General features: G+C 52.1%; 1 protein-coding gene across 2 annotated transcripts in view; it reads left to right on the forward strand.

Annotated features, from left to right (window-relative positions):
* The window catches only part of ADGRA2 (adhesion G protein-coupled receptor A2), a 108,118-nt gene that overhangs the window by 8,749 nt on the left and 80,787 nt on the right, over window positions 1-18,582 (forward strand). The window lies entirely within an intron of this gene.

Here is an 18,582-nt window from a genome sequence, read left to right on the forward strand (position 1 = left end):
CTCTACAGACAGAAATTCCATGCCTGAGCAATAAGAGTGTAGCCGTAGGAATATACTATTGATCACCTGACCAGGATGGTAACTGTGATTGTGAAATTCTCAGGGAGATCAGAGAGGCTACAAAAACAAAAAACTCAACAATAATGGGGGATTTCAGCTATCTCTGTGTTGACTAGGAACATGTAACTTCAGGACAGGATGCAGAGATAAAATTTCTAGACACCATTAATGACTGCTTCTTGCAGCAGCTAGTCCTGGAACCCACAAGGGGAGAGAGAATTCTTGATTTAGTCCTAAGTGATACACAGGATACGTCCAAGAGGTGAATATAGCTGAACCACCTCTGTATCAGATGACTGGCAGATAGCTAATGTAATGACAATTTTTAAATGTGCTCCAGAGGCGATCCTGGCAATTACAGGCTGTTTCAGTACTGGGAAAATTGGTTGAAACTATAGTAAATAACAGAATTATTAGACACATAGATGTACACAATATTTTGGGGAAAAGTCAATGTGCCTCTTATAAAGGGAAATCATGCCTCACCAATCTATTAGACTTCTTTGAGTGGGTCAAATAACATGTGGCCAAGGGTGACCCAGTGTGCATAGTGTACTTGGACTTTCGGAAGGCCTTTGACAAGGTCCTCACCAAAGGCTCTTAAGCAAAGTAAGCAGTGATAGGATAAAAGGGAAGGACCTCTAATGGATCAGGAACTGGTTAAAAGACAGGGAACAAAGGGTAGGAATAATTATCAGTTTTCACAGTAGAGAGAGGTAAATAGTGGGGTCCCCCAGGGATCTGTACTGGAACTTGTGCTGTTCAACATATTCATAAGTGATCTGGAAAAAGGGGTGAACACTGAGGTGGCAAAGTTTGCAGACAATACAAAATTACTGAAGATAATTAAGTCCACAGCTGACTGCGAAGAGTTACAAAGGGATCTCACAAAACTGGGTGACTGGGCAACAAAATGGCAGAGGAGATTCAATGTTGATAAGTGCAAAGTAATGCACATTGGCAAACGTAATCCCAACTATACATACAAAATGTTGGGGTCTAAATTAGCTGTTATCACTCACAAGAGATTTTGGGGTCAACCCAGATAGTTCTCTGAAAACATCCACTCAATGTGCAGCAGCAGCAGTCAAAAAAGCTAAATTTACATTAAAAACCACTAGGAAAGGGATAGATAATAAGACTGAAAATATCATAATGCCACAACACCAGAAAGGACCAGGTTGAGCTACTGGCAGGGCCGGCTCCAGGCACCAGCTTACCAAGCAGGTGCTTGGGGCGGCCACTCCGGAGAGGGGCGGCACGTCCAGCTCTTTGGCGGCAATTCGGCGGACGGTCCCTCACTGCTGCTCGGAGCGAAGGACCTCCCGCCGAATTGCCGCCGCAGATCGCGATTGCGGCTTTTTTTTGTTTGTTTGTTTGTTTGGCTACTTGGGGCGGCCAAAACCCTGGAGCCGGCCCTGGCTACAGGGGCTTTTGCTGCTGCTGGGTCCATCAGTGGGTGCTGGCACCTGAACAGGGGCTGAAAATGAGTGGTGTCAGAAACCAAACCACTGCACAGGCCTCAGTTAGTGTGTTAGAGGGGGCAGGACAACCTCTCTCTCTCTGCACAGTACATCAACCTGGCCACCTCCCCCAGAGACTCTCAGCTGACTGATCCGTTCCAGCTCTCGTGAGCCAAGGTGCCAGGTATTTGGCTTCTGTGATGTGAACACTGGGAGGAGGCTGGGCCAGCAAATCATCAGCTGCCCCTTGGGGCGTGGTCCAGGCAAGGAGGAGGGCCTGCCTGTGCTCTCTCTGCTGGAAGGCCAGTCTCCCGGCATGCTGCTCACCCCGGACAAAGGGCCAGCGTGAGGCCTGGAGCGGGAGAACCTCTACGTCCAGCTCAGCCAGTTGTGGCGGGGTCCAGGGGAGCTCCTCTTCTCGCCAGCAGTAGGCTCTCCTGGGTGCTGATGTGAAGGGCATTTCTCCTCCAGCGCAGCACCAGTTGGTGTTCTCCCACTTCTCCGGAGCCGTGTGTGAGGACAAGCAGCTAATGACGCTTGTTTCCTTCAGTGCAGGGAGGATTATATTGATATTCCCAAGGTGACTCCCCAAGTGCCTTTGCTTGTTTACATCTTAGGTTCCCGGCAGCAGCCAGTGCAGTTCCTAGTGGCTCAGCTTGGTGCAGGCTCAGCCATCGGGCTCCGACCTGCTCTTCTACCTTGGGTCTTGTTGCAGCAATGCACAGGGCTGCTGCAGAGCGTGGCAAGGGGATTCCTGCTCCCCTAATGCACAGGCACCTCACTTGTGCTGGAGCAGCTGCTGGAAAGGGCTGAATCATTTGTTCTGTAGCTGTCAATGAAATCCCTTTAGCTGTAATCTAGTGCGTAATCCCTGGGTTGGATTGAAAAGGGGAGCTGGCTTGCCCCGTTCCAGCAGCATCTTGTGTCCATTTGTTCATTGTCCATCCGACTGAGCGAATGCCTCTGCTGCTTCCCTCTCTCATGGAGCTACGCCCTGCATGGGTCATGTTGCGTTTGCTGTCAGTCCCTGTGCGTGGCTCGCCCCAAAGTGGGATGCAGGCTGGTTAGAGCAAGAGCATCTCGGATGCAGGAGCTTGGTAGAGATGGGAGGAAGGGTTGATGTGTCAGGCTGGGGATCAGCCTCCCAAGGAGAAGCAGCGGCAGGTTCATTTCATGGGGCGTTTGGTCATAAGGTGATGTGCTGGGGAGCACGTGGTTGATAACAAGCCTTGCTGCAGCCCACTGTAAGAGACCGAGCGGCACCCTGATAGACCTCTAGCACCTCTTGAGTTCAGGGCTCGTGTAGCTAGTGGATTTCTTGCCCATCACTGTGAGTTCTTCTTTGATCCACTTTGGCTGAAAATATTGGCTGTTCCTTATTTTACTGCTGTGTCCCACATAATTTAGAAACGACCTCATCCCTCTGGCAACGGCTGCACCAGGGCCGTTCCTAAGCCACCCTGGCCCTGCCTCGGTTCCGTCCTGTTAGGAGCTTCCGGGGACAGCTGCAGAGGGCAGCTGGCTTTGCCGTGGTGCTCTCCTCCCTCTCTCCCAAGAACTGCTGTGGCTCCGTCCCAGCTCCTGAAATGTGAGCTGGCAGCTGGCGCTTTGTGCTCCAGGTTTGTGTGGCAAAGGCAGTAAATTAAAGTGACATTAAGGCCAAGCAAGGGGGCTCCGTAGGTCGCTCTGGACACCTGTTGTTGCCAACCAGGCCTGGCAAGCCTCAGGTGCCCAGGACAGGTCAGTGATGGGGTGGAGCGCAAGCCAGGCCAAACTGCTCAGACAGCACTTAGCCGCCATCCGTTCCTAGAGAGATCTCCTCCCTCTCCGCATGTCTCTGCAAGCATCCCTCAGTCCTACGCACACATGGGACTTTCCTGCACACGGTTTTATTCCTCTCTGAACCAGGAGGCGGTTTGCTTTTTGAAACAGGTGGGCAGTTAAACAGGAAGGCGTGCCCGAGGCCATCAAAGGCCTGACACAGGCAGACGTGAGTGTTTTTTCACTCCCCTCTGAACACAGTGCTCAAAACCAAGGACTGTTTTCTTAGAATCAGCGGCAGGTGGGGTGGCTGCCTGCTTGCTGGCTGGTCCCAATCCTTTGCCAGCGATGGAGCAGGCAAGGGAATCTGAGAGCAGCACGGCATGGGCCATAGGGGCCGGGTGGGAGGCAAGACCGAGAACGAGGCCCATGCTCCAAGCACAGAACCTGTTGTGCAATAAGAATTAGCATCCACTTGTCCTTCCCCAGCACTGGGGAGTTTGCCGAGGGTTGTGTGCCTGGTCCAGGCGTCGGCATGTGTCAGTGCGGAGCTTTCTGCAGGGAGTGCTCTGCAAAGCAGCGTGTGAGAGGGACGGCTCGGGGGAGCCATGGGGCCTTAGAGCCGTCGGCATGGTGAAAGCTCCAAGCCATTTGCACCCCTCCCCTACTCTTCTCCTTTGTTTTGTTCTTGTTCCTCACCTTCATTTCAACTCTTCCTCCTTCTGGGGGCATGAATGACATGGCCACTGATCCTGTTTTTATAGGGCCTGTTGATGAGACCGTCTAGGTTCCCCCTTCCCCACCCTCGTGCTCTAGGAGCTGCCCCAGCGCCACGCGTTACTGTTTTCGCCTGAGGAACGAGCAGCTGTCCAAATGAGCCGTCCAGGCCTGAGCCTGGTGTAAACCTGCCTGCCACATCAAACCTGTTCGCCTTCCTCTCCCAGATTGGGCACATCTGGATCACCTTTCCCTTAACGGGAGGCACAAGATGTAGGCAAGTGCTGCAGGGGCAGGAAAACACCTCGGCCCCTCTTAGCTGCTGGTTACTGGCTGGGCGGCAATGGGCGTCTCGGAGGTTGTGTTTTCTGCACAGGCGAGAACAAGACAGTGTTCAGCCATGGCTCTGTTTGTAATGTAGGCAGGGTCTAGGAGGGCAGACAAATGTCAGAGCATAGGGGACTGAAACTCGTAATACTGTGCCCTTAGCATCCCCTTTCATCTCAGGCTGTCCAAGGGCTTTACTGTGAGCAGGGGGACTGAGCACTAGCGGTAAGGTGATCTCCCCATGAGCACGCAGCAAGTCTGTTGCGGGAGAAGAACCCAGGAGTCCTGTCTCAGGATGCTCTGCTCCACTCTCTGCTTCCTGGCATGGTTCATAAAGTGACACACACGAGTATGGAGCCATGCAGCCTCCCAGCGGGACAACCTCTGTCGGAACTCTGAGCATGGTTGGATACCCAGTGCTGCCCGCTGTCCTTGTTTGATCGTGAGTTTTGAGATATTTGATTGCTTTTCTTAAAGCCCCATCCCCTGGAGTCAGGTGATTACGTGAGAATCTCAACTTTCTTTTCTTTCTCTCTCTCTATCTCTCTCTCTTTTTTTTTTAAAGTAACTTTCTGACTTTCTTGGTTGTGGCAAAAAGCTGGAAAAGGTGAATCCTGAAGGCAAATAAACCCCCAATCTGTATTGTTTTAAAAAAATCTCCTGGTTTTTCAGCCAATCCCCTGATTGTTTTGGCAATACTGGGAACCTCACAGCAGCATGCCAATTCTCTGCTGGCGCAGGGAGCCCTCCCCTCCCCCCAGGTATCTGATGTGTTGGGGAGGTCTTACTGCCTGCGCCGTACTGGCCATTTCACACTCTCTCTGGGATTTTATTTTTCCTGTTCTAACAAAAGCAAGTGTTGGAACAATAATTTTCAGGCCTCCAAAATAGCCTGCTTTGACGTGAGCCTCAAGACAACGCCCTGGGCATGTCGCAGCGAAGGGAAGAGCCCCTGAGCCTGTGAAAACAAAGGGGGGAGCTGGCTGGGAGGTGAGGTCAGGGGGTGCCACTTGGTTATGCCCTGGCTGGGCGGCAGCCTGAATTTATTTGTCTGCCCCTGTTCATGATGAGGCCAATGGGATTTTAGCCCTTAGCTGTAGTGGCACCAGGGGACCCAGAGTGGGGTGCGGAGGTTTTTTGGCATTGGGTCCCTAGTCATCTCGATTATCACTTCAAAGTTTTTTCTTCTGCTGCTACTGATAGCTCATCTCAATTGATTGGCCTCTTACAATTGGTATGCGTACTTCCACCTTTTCATGTTCTCTGTATGTATAAATATCTTCTGTCTGTGTGTTCCACTCTATACATCCGAAGAAGTGGGCTGCAGCCCATGAAAGCTTATGCTGAAATAAATTTGTTAGTCTCTAAGGTGCCACAAGTACTCCTGTTTTTTGCTAAACCCTAGTGACCTGTGGCTTCTGAGATGGAGGTAATGGCTTTCCACCCGTTTCAGATCATAATGACCAACCTGCAGTTGGCAGCGTGTGCCCGTTTCTGCAGAGAGAGGCTCAGGAAGGAATTTGCCTTGGAGACAGGGCTCCCTTTTGGCCCACCAGCAGAGCTCATCCGTCCCGGTCGGGGGTAGCCTAGAGGAGTCAGTGTGCTGGGGGATATCCCTGCTGCTTCCTGAGGCTTGTAACCTAGCACCTTTCACCCATGTGAAACCCGCATTTAGACCATCCAGTGCAAACGGATAAGTTCTCCCCTCCCCCCTAGGAGTGGCCAGTAACGCATCAGCTCTCGAGCCATGTGCTTTAAATTAATGCACTTAGAAAGCAAAGCATAAATCCTCCCCCCCTCTATTACTGCGCTCCCATCGGATGGTATTTGCCTTTCTGCTGCACGTCTCCATCCTGCCGACCGCGCTCTGACCGAGGGGGGCTAGCATCTCGCCACCTCCTTTTTTGGTGGAGTCCGTAGGACGGTTGTTGTTTTAGCCGCTCTGTTTCTGGAGCCGTTGTTTATCCAAGTGGATTCCAGCGGGCTTGAGAAAACAACCTGGCCTCTTTGCTTTTGGCTCCTCTTTCGTGATTTAAAAAAATCCCCCGTGTTGACGCTCAGCAGTGACTCGACGGTGCTGCAGCAGGACTCGGCACCCAGCAATTAAGTCCTATTAACTTCAAACCGCTGGAACCTCTTGGAGACTCTGCGCGACAGGTTTTTGACACAACCCCAAACACGCTCCACATTAGGGGGCGTCGAGTGTTGTACAAAAGCCGCAGCTCTCTGGGCTCGGAGGAATCCCCGACAGACGCTACATCTGTGTCAAGTGCTCCTGGGTGTGACTCTGCGTGGACAGTGTTGTCTGCCCAGTGCCCTGAGCCCCCCTGCCACTGGGCTGCTGCCAGTTATTTCCATTTGACTCAATGCTTTAATTCCTAATCCCCGCATTGTCCAAAGAGACTTTTCCAGCCCTCGCTCAATTAGCCAATTAAAGCGTATAGTGTGGCTGCAGTGTGTTCCCAGGGTGGGGTGGCGAGAGCGGGGAAGGAGAAGCCATCCCACCCGCCTACTGTGTTAAATGCTAAATTTTGTCATGCTTATGGTGGTGGTGTTAGGTATTATTCACGTTGTATTAATGCCAAGAGGCCCTGCTGAGATCTGGGCTCCTTATGCTGGGTGCTGAACAGACACAAAATTCCTGCCCTGAAGAGTTTACAGTCTGAATGGACAAGACCAACACAAGGTGGGAGGGGAAACTGAGGCACAGATGGGGCCATGCCGTGCTCACAGTAGATGAGTGGCTGAGCTGGGGACTGAGACTCCCGGCCCAGTCCCCTGCCCACTGGACCATGCTGTCTCTCATGATAGAGGGTGGCTTGGCTTTTCAGGTGTCCAGTGCCTGGGCAGCTGGAGCTGTGGTGCCTCCCTTGTGATGCTCCTCTGTCTGCAGACTCCAAAGCCTTAATATTTTCGTTCCCTTGTCCCTTCTGAGCAGAGAGGCCTGGTCCTTCCCACTCCCCCTGCACAGGAGATTGAAGTGTGAACATGTTTAGCAAAAGGCCTTGTAAGTTGGAATCTCGTGAGTTAAAGTTTGGTTGGGTGGCTTCCTGCACTCCCTGCTTTGAGGGTCCCCGTGACATCCCGAGCCAAAGCATAGTCCCTGCCCTGGAGGAGGACTGTCCAGCTTTCATGGTCTGCCAAGCGTGTGTGTATGTGAGGAGCAGATGCAGCCAGCTGGGAGGAGAGGGACTCTGGGACCAGGCTGCACAGCCTGGGTGGGGAATGCGGGAGGGGGAACGGGGAGGGGGGAAGTCGCTTCCCTTGCTGAAGCTTCCTGGATGTTTCCGTCTCTGAAGTCTCCCCTGCCAATGACCCCGTCCCTCCTCAACTTGCTCTGGAGCCTGCACTTAGTGCCGCAGTTATTGGGTGGTTATCCATTGCTTGTCCCCACCGCGGAGAGGGGACAAGGAGGCTTTGGAAGCAGTTGAGGCTGGTCCCAGCCCGTGCATAGCTTCCCCTAACACCCTTCCTCTCTCCTGTTCCCTGCTTCGGTATAGAGCCAAACTGTGGGGGGAGAGGGGGAGTCCTAAGTAAATAAACAAGACAAAGAGTCAATAGCAGGAAAGGGTCTGGGAAAGAGATGGCAGGAGCCCAGTCAAATGAGGCCCTGCAGCCCAGCATACAAAGTGTGGTTTCATTTTTCATCAGCACCCAATTCTGTGCAGAGGGGGCTGGCCTGGGACCCTTCCCTCCCACCCGGCCCCTCCAGACCTGCCAAGGGAAGCACGGCCCAGGGGACAGCGCATCCCACAGCAGCCTCGTTCTGCACGTCAGGAGAGTGCTGACTCAGTGCGCCCAGGTCCCTGCTTGTCCTATCTGGTAACTGCCTGGTGGATGCAGCAGCTGGTTCTGTGCCAGGGCTCGCATCTCCCTTCTCCTGGTAGGGACAGGCCAGTGAGAAGGGGGCAGTGCAGGAGGGGTCAGGCTGGGCTTCCCCCAACACTTGGTGCCCTGACCCCTTTCTGCCTTAGTGATCCAGGCCTGAGCTCTGGGGGGTAACTGGCAGCAGGAGGCTTTTTGCTTGGGGGCAGGCATAGAGGCAAAGTGACCCATCCTAAGTAAGAGTAGGAGAGTGAGTCCCTTTAAGGGCGGATGCTGGGTTTTCAGCTCCGGCATTTCCACCACACTGGGATGGAGGCAGTGACTTCTTTGGGGGCTGGGGGAGCTGGGCAGGGTTGAGGTAATGAGACAAAGGGTGGTCCTGGGGTGAAGGCCCTGGGCAGGACTCAGTAGATTAGGGTTCAGTTCCCAGATCTGCCACAGACTCCTTGTGGAACCTTGGGCAAGTCACTTTGGGTGGAATTTTCAAAAGTGCCCCAGTGAGTTAGGAGCCCAGCAGACCCACTGAAAGATCTGCCCACCTGTCTTCTCCTGGGCCTAAAGATCTGCGCCTAGGCATCCCACTCAACATCTCTTGGGCCTCAGGTCCCCATCTGTGCAGTGAAGCTGACGATTTGCAGGAGTGACGGGGTGGCATTCTCTGGCCTGTGTTATGCAGCAGCTCAGACCCGATGATCACAGCGTTCCTTTCTGGCCTTAAAATCTATCCGTCAGAAAGCACATGAATGCTTTGCTGCCAGGACGAATTCCGAATCCACAGCCGCCTCTGGCAGACCGAGTGGCTTTGTGGGGAGAGATTCCCGTTGTGTCAATGCAATGGAATCCCCGGCCGCGCAGTCCCGTGGAGGGTTTTTTGGCCTGGAGGCCCTTGAGGCGAGAGGCTCTGCTCGCTCTCCTCCCGCTGAGACTGCATACAGAGGGTGGTACCACTCCCTCCAAGCCCAGCTGGGATGCATCTCTGGAGCGGAGAGAGAGGCAGACTGTCATGCCAGAGGCAGGGCCTGGATCTCTGCTGCTCACCTGTCTGTCTGGCCCTGTGACTCCGCTCCCAGATGCCATGTGCAGATGCGTGAGAATGCATGTACAATCCACGTGTGTTTAAGGCATGTGTGCGTTACACAGACAGACGACGAAATCACACTCAGGGGTACAGAGAGCGCAGTTAGCCCCGTCTCTCCTTCCGTTGGGCAGTGTAGCACCTATCGGCACGATCACCCATTTCTCATTGCTGGAGGCTTTCGTGCTCATGAATGAAAGGCTTTGTGGGGTTGGGGTTTAGCGCTGTTTTCCTGGCTTCAGTATGGTGGAGTTAGTCCCTTGATGGTATATGGGTGTAACGTGGACCATCCCCCTTGGATGGGCTGGGGAGTCCAGGAGAGTCCCTGTTCTCTGAGGGGTTTCCTCAGGAACAGCCCGAATGCTGAACTCCCTGGAGGGGAATGGACTTGGCCTTGCATTTGTAAGTTTGAGACTCCAGGACACTTAGATGCCATTCACTCTCTGCCTGGTGGCTAGTTACCCCATCAGTTCAGTGACCGGGTACAACACAGACCTGCTTCTGAAGGGGGCTTCCTTGGGAGAATCCACCAGGCAGCTGCCGCTTCTAAAGCCAGCTAGAGGAAGGCGTCGCCTGAGTTAACTGGGTCTGTGATCCCAATGGAAATGCTTCTCCAATGCAGCGGTTCAGACTCTGTTGGCTGGCGTAATGTCTCTCTCCTCCCCCCGAATAGGTGTCTTCCCCTCCCAAAGGCTTTTCTCTTCCACTCGGAAGGTAAATTGGAGCTTTTTTTGTTGTCTAGAAGGGAGTATTTTGTAGCTTACTGCTTGGAGTAGGGGGCTGGGAATCAGGATTCCTGGTTTCTGTTCCTGGGTCCGCCTTGATTCACTGCTGACCTGTGGGCAAGCTCCTTAGCTGGGCTGTGCCTCAGTTCCCTCCTCTGGGAAATGGAGACAATAAATCCTTCTCTTGCTTGCAGGAGGAGGCAGCGGGCTGTGCATGGCTTAATGAAACTTTATGGCATGCGCCTATTTGAGCTCCTCTGGTGAAAGACTTCATTGATTGCAAAGTGCTGCTATGAGAGTTGTAAGTTTTATTTTCAGTTGCAGAGGGAAATTAAGGGAAGTGGATCTAAGTCCTGCAGGGAGGTGGCTGACACTCCAGAGCTCCTCTCAGTCCCTGCGGATGTGGCTTGTGCACCTCTCCCATACAGATGTGGGGTGAAGTATCTGATGCAGCTTCTTGATGGTTTTCTTTGTCTAGATTTCTGGTGAAGTCACCGGCAATGGCTAATAACCCCTGGTAATCTGCTCAGATCCCAGGGATGAGGTCCAGCCAAACTTTCTTTTGTTTAGAACAACGTGTTGGTTTTGCACTGTGCTGACTGTTTCACTCCGCGCTCTGCTTTGTTTTAGCTCATATTTAGCAAATGCTCAGTTTTATTTGGATGATTGCTTTCACGGGGGTCAGTTCTGCGGTGGCTGTGTTATTCTAAGGGACCAGACTCTGCACTGATGGCCAGAACAAGTCCACTAAATGTCCCCCAGGCTCTCCCACTGCCTCTGCACAAAGGCACTTCCTTTCCTTATGCCATCTTCTCACTCCGGTTCGCTGTTCCTGGGGCCTGGGAGCCACTTGCAGAACGCTTGGGGTGGAATCGCAGACCCCCTCGAAGATGATGGGAGTTTTCCCATTGATTTCAGTGGAACAAGGTTTGCACACCAGACATTTGCTGTCTGGTAAGTAAATTCCAAACTCTGCCCTTCTCATGCCCTTGATGGAACCCCTTGGGGAACCGAAGACTGCCCTGGTTCTGGAGTCACCAATGCAATTGGTGATCATGGTGGGGCTAGGGGGAAGGCTGCTGCATCTCAGTTAACAATAATAACAATATATAGCTTTAATATAGCACATTTCATCTATAGATCTCCAAGTACTTTACAAAGGGGGCCAGCAGCAGAATTCCCATTCTCCAGATGGTGAAACTGAGGCACAGCGAGGTGAAGTGGGTCATCCAGTAGTGCAGCGGCAGAAGTGGTAATAGAACGAAGGTCTCCCGTGTCCCAGTGCTCTGTCCACTAGGCCACACTGCTTCCCTTAGCCATATTGCCTCACTGAGTGGCCACCAATAGCTGTCCTCACTCCTTGCTTTTCTAGAAGCCAGAGGGAAGGCAAGTGTGGGAGGGAACGTTTATCCCAGTCTCATTTTATTTTCAAATGTTTTCTCAGTGCAATCCCCTGGGGCTGTGGCGGGCGGCGTGAAAAGGCTCCTTGTTGCACTGGGGTGCTTGCTGCAGAGCTTCCCATGCAGAAACAAGAAACCATTGCCCAGCATGCTGGAGCATGACATTGGGAGTCAACTTAGCTCCTGCCTCCGGAGAAGCAGCCTTTCGCCTGGGGGAGGAGGGGCCCTGTCTTGGGTGGGGGATCTGGAAGGTCCCTAGTACTGTAACTAGATTTGGTTGGATTGTGACTTCACTGAAGGAAATTGGACAAATGTCTGGGACTCGGAAAATTCTGCCTGCCGGATTCCAGCTGGGGCGGACTTTCATCAGTTCCCAAGGGCACAACTTGCTACTGGAAGATTCTTGCTTGTGCATAGTTGGTCAGGAGCCAGCGGTCACCCAGGCCAGGTCAGCAGTGACTGCAGACTGGAACCTGTCTGCTGGCTGGTCAGCGGCCCCTAGGGTGACCAGACAGCAAATGTGAAAAATCGGGGCGGGGGTGGGGGGTAATAGGAGCCTGTATAAGAAAAAGACCCAAAAATTAGGACTGACCCTATAAAATCGGGACATCTGGTCACCCTAGCGGCCCCTGGTTGCTCTCTGCCCTGTTCCCAGTGGAACTCATGCCCTGCTCACAGAAAATACTGTTTCTACCAGCACCGAACTCCTGTCTCTGGGGGCAGCACAGGGAGGGAAGCCACAAACTGAATGGGCCACAGAGACTGAACTCCCCTTTCACCCCTAGAGGCAGGTCCCACCAGCTCAAGTCCCAGATGCATTGGTGTAGAGGGATGGAGGAGTCTTGTTCTGCTCCTACCTGTGCTCTGTTGGTTAGCAGAGCATGTGTCCTATAGCAGCGAGGACTGAGTACACGCTGTCTCCAGGAGGCAGATTCCTGTTGACCAGGAGAAAACCAGCCAGTGAACTGCACCTCTAACTGCAGCCAAAGCCTCTGGTGCTCCTCGTGCTGCATGGGACCCATGTGCTGCCACTTAGCTGAGAAAGCTGCTCCGGGCAGGGGGTGAATTGCCCAGGCATTATTCACCACTGCCCCTTGAAGGGTGTTGGGCTGCTTCCCAGCTCTGTGGGAGAGGGGCCGGGTACGAATCTTCACAATGCAGCCTGGATTTGAGTACTCATCAGGGACTGGCTCCTGCCTCGAGGTTCTAGGTTATGACATGCATTGTGCGCAGCTGCCCCTTGGCAGATCTCTCTGTGCACTGCATGCATTGAGGGCGAAAACGGGACCTGGGCATTATGCAGCAATCCATGTCAAATACATTTTGGCCTTTGCTATTCGGCTTCCCAGTGGCTTGTAATACCAAGGCAAATGACTCCTGTCAGGGTCTGACCACTAGGTGGGTTAGGCTTATAAGTGGTGCTAAGTAATTTTTAACACAAATAAATACTTTATTAACACTGGAAAGGAACAGGGACTAGTGGAGACCCCAGCTCTGCTGCTGACTTGCTGTGTGTCCTCGGGGCCTCAGAAGAAAGGCTGTTGCTTAGAGATGGTAAAGTGCTTTGGGTTCCTTGGAGGAAAGGTGCCATGTTACAACATAATATTATTTGTATTTCAGAGATAGAAGCAAATGGCTTGTTTGGAAAAGGCTGAGACGTTGCTGTGAATAAGAACAGCTGCTGCGCTTGCAATAGCAAGGGAAGAACAGGAGTACTTGTGGCACCTTAGAGACTAACAAATTTATTAGAGCATAAGCTTTCGTGGACTACAGCCCACTTCTTCGGATGCATATTATTGCTAGGCTTGTTGCACCTCATGCAGGAGGGTGTGAGCTGCTCACCAGCTGGGATCAGGAAGAAAGTCCGTCCCCCATACACAGTGTGTCGGGCTGTCTCTAGACCTTCCCCTAAAGCAGAGGTTTTCAACCTGTGTCCGCGGACCCCTGGGGGTCAGCAGACAATGTCTGAGATTTCCATCTCCATTCGAATTTTTTTAGGGGTCTGCAAATGACAAAGGGTTGAAACCCCCTGCCCTAAAGCATCTAGCATTGGCCGCTGTCTTGGGGAGGAACTGCACTGGAACAGAGCATTGCTCCTTTCTGGGGTGGCGATTCTTAGGTTCACGTTTGTGCACATAAGCAGTTGATGAGGCTCTCCCTTTACAGAGCGAGGCAGAGCTCGGAAAAAGCGTTTGCGGTGGAAATATGTTCTTCCTGATGCTCATTAACAGTGGAGGTTCCATGAGCATTTGCAGAGATTCCGATCTCCATCCCAGAGGAACCTGCTGTCTCGTGATAGAGTCCACAAGCAGGAGCGGCACCAGGGTTTTTGCCGCCCTAGGCGGCAGCCCCTCTCCTCTGAGCATTCAGCGGCGGGGGTCCTTCTGCTCCGCATCTTCAGGGCACTTCGGCGGTGGGTCCCGGAGCGAGTGAAGGACCCGCCGCCAAATTTCTGCCGAAGACCCGGAGCGGAAGGACCCCCCTACCGCCGAATTTCCGCCAAGGGCGGCAAAATGCTGCCCCCCAAATCCTGCCGCCCTAGGCAACCGCCTAGGGTCGCCTAGTGGAAGCACCGGCCCTATCCACAAGCATTTTGTGCATGTGGCTCACGGAAAGTCTGCCTGCCTGGGTCTGTGAATTCAGAGTAAAAGTTTTGCAAGCACATTAGTTTCTCAACTGATGATCGCTAGCTTAACTGAGTTTGGAGTGGTTGCGTCTACCGCGCTTTTTGCTGTTGGCTGGCGGGCTACTCGTTTTCTTGTGGCAAAGAATGGAGATGCCTTGGCTTTTGGAACTTCCCTGGACAGTAGTGTATCTTCTCTGGAGTAATCTATATGATCTCACCAAAAATTGACTCATTTACAAGGGTGCTGCCGGCTTAGGCTAGGCCTGGAATTTAAGGTTGATTTACAGTAGGAATCTCAGCAGCATTTCAACACCTGCTTAATTATTATAAACACGTGTTTATGTGATTTCCTGAATCAGGGCCTCACTGGTTCAAATCTTGAAGTTCTTCAGCTTTCACTTTCTCCTTAGACAAACAAAACTTCCATGGGTGGGAATTTGCCTGCCGAATGAAAGCAAACCTGTACGACAGGAGTTAGCCCAGAATTAATGAAAATGTTTTCACGTATCACATTTAAAAAAAAAAATTAATCTTTTAAAATTTGCCAGTGTTGGATTCCCAAACACAACTGCACTCTGCTAGTGCATGAGAGCTGGAAAAGGAAGTCCAGGCCGGACTGAGCTGATTGGAAAATAGAAAGTGTATGTCAAATATATAATATTTTACATTTTTGTGGAGGGCGGTGTTAAATCTTGTTTTTCTCTTTTTTTGTAAACCTTTTCCTCTCCTATTTAAAGAAATTTTAAAAAGTGTGTGTGTGTGTGGGGCGGGGGGTGTTCACATTTTAATTTTGGCCAAAGACCCGTATTTTAATTTAAAAAATAATCTCGTTGAAGAATTTCAACCTACTCTAAAACGGAGCCTGAGTGGAGAGTAAATCCAGCCTCCCCAACCTGAATGATAGACACAGTGGGAAGTCCATCCGATTGTAACCCTCTCGTGAGAGCAGTTGGAGTGTTTGCTTGTTACAGAGATTGCACTTCCTTGTTGATAGCTTTTTAAACCATCTTTTATTTTTATTTTGATAGTTTCCCTTTGAAACACAAACCAATATCTCGTCAGTTTCTTGAAAGTCCAGCCCTGAGCAGCAGATGTTTGAAAGCTTTACTCTGGCTAGAGAGCAGAGGGTTATTTTAGATGGACTCAAAGCGGGTGCCCACAGCTTTGGACTCTGTTAAGACATGTCTAGACTGACCTCTTTGTAATGCAGCAAGCAGGATGCTGGTAATTACTCACCGGGCCCATTATCTGGAGTCTTTCACTACTTGACTCTTTGGCCTCATAAATGGTTCCCTGGTGGATTTATTTTTTGCTGGAGAAAACACAGCTGATAGGAATGTTATCTTGGTTCTGGCCCCAGAGCACTCAGCCCAGATGCAGGCTTGGGATGGGAGAGAATGGAGGGCAGCAGTCGAAGCACAGCTAGGAAAGGACCTTGCTCATCAGCCGATGGCCTTGCACAAGGGGTTCAGATGCTTGTGCGAAGTTAAGGAGCTCCTTTCTCAGCAGTGGTTAGAGCAAGGCACTGTTGGTCAGGACTCCGGGGTCCTTTTCCCAGCTCCATGGCTGGGGATGTGGTCTAATTGCTAGAGTAATGACAGTCAAGACTTCCGGCTTCTGTTACAAACTGGTGTATGAGCTCTGGACAAGTTCCTTTCCCTCCCTGCCTCAGTTTCCCCATCTGTCAAATAGGGTTTATAATATCCCCCTTGCTTTGTGCCCCTCTGCAGAAAGGCAGAATGAGACAGTCTGGAGCGGTCGCTGTGCAGAGCAGGAGACGCAGCTCGGAGGGTTATTTGCATTGGTTGCGCTTGGTGCTGGGGTCTTTGAAACCTCAGGTAAAAGGCGTTCCAGCTACTGCCTCCATTGAGGCTCTCTTGAGCCGCAGCCTTCAGATTGCCACTTCAGAGCCCAGCCGGGTATCCCCCATCTCTGGATGGGCAGGGAGAGATGGGAGAGTTTCTGTTGCTACAGAGAGCACGGAAAGACTCCTACCTTTGGACATGGTTAGCTCTTCAGACGGCTCAGCTGTGCTGCCTTCATAGGCCTGGACAGCCAGACATCGCCAGCAATGGGTCTGGGGTTGGAGGCGGAATTGTTATTGACTCATTAAGATAGATATGGTGGCAGTCAGGGAGAGACGAGAGGCCCGGGGTTACCCTGTGGAGTGGTTGGGTTTGTTTTATTTTTGCCATTTCTCCAGCTGTTTGAGCACCAGGGCTACAGATGCAGGAACGCTCTGAAGCTCCCTTTGCACCGGCTGGAGTTCAGGAGTCGATACAGAGGCCGCCTACGTGTCCTTAGGAATAATCGGCCAGGCTAGGCAAGCTGCTGCTCCCTGCTCTTATTGAGAAGAGATACGGGGAGCTCCTGTGACGCTGTTGGGCCAGTCTGAGCTGGGCACCATGGGAGATGTGGAGCAGGGAGCTCCTGTAATACTGCAGGATGGGGCTGAAATGGCCTTTCATGCTCCCTGTCTGTGGTCTAGTTCTCTGAGGTGCCGTGGAGCAAGTGGGATCTAACGCTTAGAGCAGGGTGCGATGATACCAGAAGCCTGGGTCTGCTGCTGGCTCACTGTGAGCCTGAGCAAGTCCTTTCCGCGCTCTGTTCCGCCGATTCGCCATCTGTAACGGTCGAGGCTGAGTGTTTTGTCATGGATCCGACATTCGTGACCTAAGCGTGACTTCTGGGGTTGTTTATTTCGTAGCACCTCGCCGTTCCCATGGCCTGCTGAGCAGGGCTGCTCCGGGAGCATTTGCCACCTGGGCCTGGTGTGCTGGACCGTGGCACAGTGACCCGGGGATCCATTTCGGAGTTCGACACGGCGAGTTCCTTATTAAACAGTTTTAATATTTTCCCACTGGAGAAGAGAGCAGGACCCTAGAAACGTGGGGCTTGCTGCTTTTGTATTCTCTTTGCCAGGGCTGGCTCCAGGACAGACAGACAGCTCTTATTCTAACCCTGCCCTCCCTACAGGGGGTTTAGCGGTGTCATTGGAAATCCTGGCTTTGAGGCATAAAGCCCTAGATGGTGAGTGGGACCTCCCTCCCTCCCTCCTGGTGATGCATTGTGGTAGCAACCCAGCAGAGGTGCCTGAGCAAAAACCTCTCTGATGGAAGAGAGGGGGTGCCTGGCCTGTGCCGGGTCTCTGAGTCTTTGGAGCTTGCAAGATTTCCTCTCCCCCCTGGATCTGTAGCAGCCTGAGTTTGTTAAGCTTCAGGACATGATGCCAAATTGATTTTTTTTTTTCTCCCACTCCCATAAGGAGATGGGTGAGGGGCAGGGCTGGTAGCAGGCGGGGGTTTTGTTGCTGTAGGGCTGTTTGATTTGGTCTTGGGGCTGGTTTGTTTGTATGTGTGCTGTTAGAAGTTTGGCCAGGCCCTCCTAGCATTGGACCAGCGCGCCTTCATTGCAGAGCAACAAAACTCCAAGGAAATAGACACACGAACCTTTCTCAAGCCCCTTGAGGCCCCTCAGTGAGAAGATGCTGTAGAAATGCAGAATGTTACCGGCAATTACTGGGGAAAGACGAACTCCGCTCGTTCTATGTAGCTGATCCAAGAGAAGGTAAAGAGGTGACTGGATCGTGGGCTGTAAGTACCTACGCAGGGAGACAATTTCTGAGAGTAGAAGATTCTTTAACCTAGCGCACACAGGCAGAATGAGGTCCAGTGCATTAGCAAAACTGAGCCTAGAAATAAGGCACAAACATTTAGTAGTAAAGGCAGTTATCCTTTGGGACAGCGGACTGAGGGAAGTGGTCCGCTCTCAGTCACCTGGAGTAATGTCTCTCGGAGCTTTAGTTCAGCCAGAAGTTGTGGGCTCGATGCAGGAATTGCTGGGCAAAATCGTCTGGTCTGTGTTATTTGAGAGGTCAGATCCCTTCTGGCCTTGAGATCTGTGAATAAGGTGCTGTAGAGAGCCTGGCCCACTGAGAGGAAAACTTTGGGGAGAAGAAATGAAGATGGATGGTCTTTCAGGAAATAACTAGGGAAATGGCCTTGCAAAAGCTGCATGAAAGTAAGGAAGATTCTCTGAAGGGGGATGCAAGATCTTCAGGCTGCTATTTAAGAACAAGTACATGGCACTGGAGGGACACTTCAGATGCAGTCACCATCCTGAGGAGCTTCCATTCCAGGATGAAACCTCAAGCATCAGCTCCTGAGAGGGCAACGAATGTCTGTCAGCGTGGTGCAGCCACATGAAGGAAGATCGGGGAGACCGGGGCTTGGGGAGCGGAAGGCTGCTGCAGGTGTGGAAAGAGCAATGGAAAGGGAGCTGTTAGCAGAGAGGATCTGGAGACTCCTCTGTCCCTCCAGCTGTAATGGGAGAGCAGATCTGGCTCCGGACTCACCCTGGTCGCCACTGCAAAGGGCTCATGGATTTCAGGGCCAGAAGGAAGCACAGGCCAGAGAATTCCTCCATTGAATCTCCCACCTGCTCTCCAGGTTCCCGGGCCATGTGGCTGTGAGCACAGCTCCACCCACTCAGTATAGGAACCTCACCTCACTCACCGTTCCACCCCAGTTGGCTGATCTGAAGAGCAGCGAACTGGCTGGCTCTGAAGGGGCTGTGTTAGGGTTACCATACGTCCGGTTTTTCC

The sequence above is a fragment of the Trachemys scripta genome, chromosome 2 (genome assembly GCF_013100865.1).
Source record: "Trachemys scripta elegans isolate TJP31775 chromosome 2, CAS_Tse_1.0, whole genome shotgun sequence".
NCBI classification, from domain to species: domain Eukaryota; kingdom Metazoa; phylum Chordata; order Testudines; family Emydidae; genus Trachemys; species Trachemys scripta.